Source organism: Salmo trutta, chromosome 31 (assembly GCF_901001165.1).
Source record: "Salmo trutta chromosome 31, fSalTru1.1, whole genome shotgun sequence".
Lineage (NCBI taxonomy): Eukaryota > Metazoa > Chordata > Actinopteri > Salmoniformes > Salmonidae > Salmo > Salmo trutta.
In genome coordinates this window covers 22,449,619-22,454,365 of record NC_042987.1, presented here as the reverse complement: position 1 = coordinate 22,454,365, position 4,747 = coordinate 22,449,619, and positions in this window count along the sequence as shown.

Below are 4,747 nucleotides of genomic sequence, written 5' to 3'. Positions count from 1 at the left end.
GAAAGGTACACGTGGACAGCTATTCTAACATCTTCAAAGTGTGCATCATAATTAGGTAAAAGAACCGCATCCTTGACTTGCATGTTCTGTTAATAGGAATTACCATAATCTAAATGTGATTTCTGTCATTCTGACCATTGTGGGTGGATGCCCAAATCAGGTTATATGGGTCCGGTACATTTTTCAAATGTCTGGTAAATTAAAATGCTGCCGGTCAAATGTCCAGTGTCACGTTTTCCTAATGGAAACCCTGTAGTAGACACATCTCTGCCACGCCTTCATTTCTGGGATCTCCAACAGAAAGAATAGCTGGCTAAAACATGCGTTACCTCATGCCTAAATTGAAGGTCAGAATACGAATAGAGAGAAAAGTGCATCAAAAGGTAATTAAGTCGGGTCTCAATCGGCCCAATGGAGGGCTCAGGTCAGCGTGACCGTGTGACTGCATCACAGCCTGGTTTACCTCAAATCCTGGTTTACAATTCTCCTCCAAACAGTGTCCAGGCAGCCTGTAACCTAAGGGGCTGTCCTCTGTCTCCAACCCAGGATTCACTCTCTCTCACCCTCACAAATCTAGCTTCACCTAATGGTTGATGGGAACCTGGATTTTCCCACAGGAATTATTACATTGTAACTGTGTTTGTGATGACAAAGGTGGTTGAGATATTACTCATAAAGATAATGCTGCAAACATTAAAACTTTGTTTTAAAGTAATCCGACATAGTTTTAAACACAGTCCTTGAAAATTATTGTTTTTGTTTTACGGGTTAATGAACTATAACGCATGACATAAGTGAATTGAGGCCATGCTTACAAAATGCATGGCTGGATGCATTTAGAACTACTGTATGTGGTTCTAACAACCCAAACTAGGGGATACAAGATAAACATGTTTTGATGGCATTGGTTTTAACAAGTTAATTTAGATACGTTTTTCCAGACATCTTGAAAGCCTAGTTATTTTTGTTTATTTTTTTTAACGACACTGGAGGTCTAGGGGACATGTTTCACAGCTTCCGTTGGGAAGCCCGGAAACGTTTGGTACTGACGTAACTTTAACTGCCTCTTACTGTGGACCTCCGTGACGTATGCTTCAACAGAAAGCAGCAGGCTGATGGTGGGGGTTGATATGGCACTGCTCATTCATGCCTGCTCCCTGCCTGGCACAGCGCTGACTGCATGGGCACCGATGCCAAGAATCAGACTGAGTGGCACTTTGCACAGCAGCAAAATCATGGGGGAGTTCTATTCTGTGAACTGTTCCTTCTCCTGTCTTTATCCCACCCGCTTCTATGAACTTTATCAAGACAGATTAGTGTTGAAGTTTGAAAAGGGGTGGAAGGGAAAGAGAGCATGGGGGAGAAACATGTGTGTGTGTGTGGGGGGGGGGGGGGGCTGTGGCATGGGGATGTGTGGAGGCTGGCAGTAGCTGAAAGACCTTATTCACTTTAAATAGCTAGCAATATACAGTATGGGTGAGATAACAGCTGACATCTTTAACAACAGATAACTAGATCTTGGAGGCAAAAATCAGGACCAACCAGTCTCTGTAAAGAATTGGCAAAGGAGAAAAAACTGAGGGGGACAAAAGAGCTAACACATGATCTGCTGTGCATCTTGGGTGGCCTGAGTATGAGTGCCCATTGTTGTTAGAATTCAATAGGGCTGATTAGTAAGAAGTGTATGTGTGTGTGTGTGCGCGCACAGCGCGCTGGAATGCTTGTTTGAGTTTGTGTGAGGGGGTGTTCTGTGTTTGCACATTTGCAGCAACAGTGGAAAAAGTAAAAGAATGAATAGAAATAAAAAAGTACTAGCTGACAACATACCTCCTAAATGTTCTTCCTTCTGGAGTCTTCAGTTGGAGTAATCCCTCTAAAGCACTGTGAAACATTTTAAACTGGGTATATAACTTAGCTTTAGAGATAACTTTAGAAATAACTAATGCCATAGTTTTCAATGGCAATCATTATCTTACATAAATGTATAATAAGCTACATAGTTTACTAACTTAAAACTAATAGTCAGTTACTCATTTACTACTCATTTACTACAAACACAATGTAAAACTTGATGCAATGTGCATTGTGTTTGTGCAGGCATGCACCTATAGAATATTGCTCCTATAGAATGTTGCTCCCTCCATTTTGTTTCTTCTAATCAGTCGTCTGACTACACTCCATCATGCAGAGAAGAGATCAATATTTACTAAATGTATGTCAAGCTCACAAATGTGTTTGCAATTTATACATTCTCTCTGACTGGAGGAACAATATGAATTTCCAGGCCGGCCCCTGCAGTGTAAACATGTTTTAAATAAACAGGAACCAACGTAATGCCCTTTTAATTGATTATTTCTGGCCCGCCGAGTTTACAGAAGGGCCTGAATATAAACTCGTAATGCAAAACTAGTGTATAGAAGTGGTTTGTTTGGTTAAAACAAGAACAATTTGAATGGCAGCAACATCAGGGTTGGTTGCGTTGTGTTTCCATGATTGGGGCTCCGTTTGGGGACGAAAGACCAGTGAATCCATGCTGGCTGTTCTTTTACAAATTACACACACCACAGCACAGTGTGAATACGAAAAAGACTCAGACTGGGTTCTAAATTATAAATTGGAAGGGAGAATAATCATACACTCTTAGAAAAGGGGTGCTATCTAGAACCTAAAAGGGTTCTTCAGTTGTCCCCATAGGATAACCCTTTGAAGAACCCTTTTGAGTTCCATGTAGAACTCTTTCCACAGAGGGTTCTACATGGAACCCGAAAGGGTTCTACATGGAACCAAAAAGTGTTCTCCTATGGGGACAGCCGAAGAACCCTTTTGGAAACCCTTTTTTCTAAGAGTGCAAGGTGGCATGGCATTGTAGAGCAATCTGGAGAGGAAGAGATGCAGAGAATTATAATTAAACACATGCAAGTGGCAATAAAAGCTAATGAAGGCATAGTGCAGACTGGCAGGCATTTAATGTGGCCGGCTCAACATGGCGTATAGCTGTGGGAGTTGCACCGTATGCCCCTCGCTCTGCGCAGACATCTCAGCTCTGTCCATTAAAAGGATGCTTGAAACCAATGCTAACAGCACATTGATATGTTTCTGCACTAGGCTATTTATGTTCCTTTTTATGTTCTCCCTAGGCTAACATACCTCTCTTTCTGTTCTGAATCTGAAAGTGAATAGGATACTTTATTAGCCAAAATAGCATATCATAGCATATGTTAGGCCCTATATCTTGATCCTAACCATGATTTTCTATAGCCTACAACTGTAAAAACTGCATGGTTAAAAGTATAGCACTAAATACATAATAAAGTGCCATTTGGGATGCATCCCAGGGCTTTGGCTTGCTGTTCTGTTCTATTCCAGACCAGAAGCCTGTCTGTTCTCTGCTCTGCAGTACACTGAAGTACTTCTCCACAGGGTGGAGTATTGCAGTGCGACTGAGCACCAACGGGGAAATTGTGAAAGACAGAGTGGCCCTACGGACTACTTACCACATGTAGAAACGAGGAAAACTCTGCTCAAGCATAACAGCTGCTCCAGGAAAGGGCTCTGAAGAAAGACTGTTCCCATGGGGACCTGCATTACTTACTACTCTAATACTGAGTGGAGGACTGACTGTCATCAAAGCTACAAGTCTAACTGTAGTTATTTGATTAAGGCACGTTTTATGTCTGTTATAGTTTAACTCTACACTACAGTGCTTGGGTAATTATGTTGGACGCTGTAAACATAATTTCTAAAGGCTGACACTGTAAGGTGCTAAGCACTAAGAAATGTTTTCAGCTACAGTGTAATGGTTTGACTTGGTGGTGGTTTAGTGTACTTGCCTGGCTACCCATCCACATTGCTCCGTCCAAACTGACGTTTCTTTTCCACGATGAGTCTGGATTTACCTCCCCTACGATTTCTAGAAGGTGAACACATTCTGACCATTCTGATTGGTCCCGGAAACCGTTGGGTTGGGCCAGAGCCAGCCTACATGATGACGTTATCAACTTTGATACTCTGATTGGTTAGATTTGTTAGAGATGATCCAATCCCTGATGAATTTGTTTTGTACAACACCCTTCATTTTGAAGTCACACAAATTACTTCTAGGATGGCAGATTCAGACGTGTGTAGTGATCAACAGAGCAGCGGAATTCAATTAAGGGCGAGTCGTCACGCAATGACTAGAGCATGCTAGAGGAAGTTACAAATCCTTAATCAAATGACTCTCATCACCTAAGTACATCAGTGGTGGGTTGAGCTCTTCTAGGAGCCCGGCCCTAGCCCACCAAGCCCCAGGAGGCCCAGCTCTAGCCCAAACCCCATCCAGCCCAAACTAGCCACAGCCCACCCATCCCTTGCCCAGATTGCATGCTGCATGTCCCAGAGCTGACTCACTGTGGGCCCACAGGGCCTCACCACATGAAACAGGGGTTTGGGCCAAAGGCCTGTCCACAAAGATACATATGCTTTTGCTATTAACCATATTTAAGATTAATGGAGGGAATGCCCTTTCAAATGGGGTAAGACACATTTTTGTTTCCATTTTGAGCATGACAACTAACAACCCATACTAGAAACCTTATGTAACTCCAAATCTATAGCAGACAACTAGATACTTCACTTCTGTAAATATATCTTTAGCAAGTGTTACATTTGTTGCATGTATGGAAGACAAAGTACTATCTACTGAATTGAGTAGTGTAATTCAGTAATTTCTGTATGAAATGTGAGATCACTATCTGTGCTTGTTGTA